Genomic DNA, 1,879 nt, shown 5'->3' on the forward strand with positions numbered 1-1,879 from the left:
CCGGGGGGGGGGGGGGGGGGGGGGGGGCGCTAGTAATGTGGCTGATTGTACCTTGGAGGTGGAGAATGAGGTACTGGCTATCTATACAAGGGGTAGGTATTTCGTGCAGTATCATTTTCCATGAGGAGAAATCTCTTGGGAGAATAAGTTGGTGCCGGTGGCAAAGAGCTGCAGAAAGAAGTGGGCTTTTCTATACATCAATCTGTCTTTACTTTAATCATCCTCACGTGCTTTTATCCTTAACTCTGGTCGATCTTATTTATATTTAAATCTAGTTCGAGTACTAAGTAAAACTTAAATGATCAATTTTGAACATAATATTTAGTTAACTGAATGAAAACCAGTAGGATAAATAATTTAAACTCAATATGCTGCTTTAACAGTTTCCAATTTATGATTTGTGAAAGTCTTCAAATAAAAACAAAATTTATTTTTTCGTGACAAACTAAGAATAATGAGAAAACAAAATTTATTGCTTCGTGACAAACTAAGAATATTGAGGACTGAGGACATTTCTGGGTCGCCTTTTTATTATTAATCGACTCAAAAAGGACAGTTATTCCTATATTTAAGTCCTAATCTTGGTATGCAGGGGATTCTTACCTGACTGAGCCAGAATGTCGTCTTGTCGGTCTGTCCTCCAATATCGTATGTGTAGGTGTTCTATGAATCTATATTCAGATCAAAACAATGAAGCGACGCATAATTGACTTAGAGAAAACTACAAGAAGATAGATCACTTCAGTGACGGCCAGAAGAGTTTAAAGCAATTATAATGTTTGTTTTACTAGCTTTTTCATGGACATGAGAATTTAAAGATGTAGGGTACTAACCAGAATTCTCGTTGCTGGATGAGAATCTTCATTCCAATCCTCATGTCCAAGCTGGCGTAAAAACAATTATAGTTTTCAATCACTAGTTGCTTCATTCATATGTTGATAAAATAACTGCCACATAATAATAAACACAGCGAAAAATAAAAACAACTAAAAGAGAGAGAACCGAAATCTGCGAGGAACTAAAGATGCAGGGCACTGACCAGAGATTTACATGCTGGACGATAGTCTCATAGATGTGGTCACCATTCAATTCAGTCGTCCTGTCCAATGTGCCGATTTTCCCATGGTGCTATCAGATGATTAAGAAAACAGAACCCTGCAGGATGAAATGGATGCTTTAATCTGACCATGTTTTTATATAGTTTAGCTTCCTAATTGAGGTTGACATCTGAAAGGAATTTTGTTATGTTCTTTTAATTTTCTGTGCTGATGTGAAGTATGCTTATATTGTCACATTTAAAAGATACCTTTTTACAGAAAGGAATAAGTAGATATGAAACAAGGAATATTATTCATGAAAAACTGGTAGCTTATTTTTCTTGGATTTAAATCAATTTCGGAATAAATTGTAAACCCACTGTGAAGTGCTTGTAGGACTAAGAATATATCTTGCTAATGGGTAAATTCAAAGTTCTAGTTTACAGATTTGACAATCGTCGAAACCACAGCATGTGAGAGATCTTCCAAAGAGAGAGAAAGCTGTTTATTTTGCAGTAAGTTTTAATGGCTCCACTCAAGTGCTTGTTAAATTCATTTTTCTCATCGTACGTTTGAAACGTGAAATTTTAAAAAAATCAGGCACATTGACAAGTGGAATCTAACGATATGTCAACACATAGCCAAGAACATCAAACTAGAGAGGACACTTTAGTGGCCCTGGCCGAACTTGCAAGCCTGAGCCTAATTGGCAACGGCCACTACAAAAAACACTTGCGTCCAATCTTTCCTGGTCGTTGGAGCCCTTTTGCGACCACATATTTGTGGTCACTTAATGGTCGCAAATTCGCCGTTGGTAAATCTCTTTAATGACCATACATACT

The 1,879-nt window shown here is 36.8% G+C and overlaps 1 long non-coding RNA gene across 2 annotated transcripts; it reads right to left on the reverse strand.

Moving 5' to 3' along the window:
* Nucleotides 1-319: 319 nt before the first annotated feature.
* LOC111380146 lies at nt 320-1,238 on the reverse strand. Of its 2 annotated transcripts, none has more exons than XR_002700143.1 (3): nt 1,040-1,238; nt 834-884; nt 320-671 (listed from the first exon to the last, which is right to left on the reverse strand). It is a non-coding gene; the product is annotated as an uncharacterized LOC111380146 (long non-coding RNA). The 2 variants fall into 2 exon arrangements; XR_002700142.1 differs by having other exon boundaries at nt 834-947.
* Nucleotides 1,239-1,879: the final 641 nt, after the last annotated feature.

Source organism: Olea europaea, unplaced genomic scaffold (genome assembly GCF_002742605.1).
Source record: "Olea europaea var. sylvestris unplaced genomic scaffold, O_europaea_v1 scaffold20993, whole genome shotgun sequence".
NCBI classification, from domain to species: Eukaryota; Viridiplantae; Streptophyta; class Magnoliopsida; order Lamiales; family Oleaceae; genus Olea; species Olea europaea.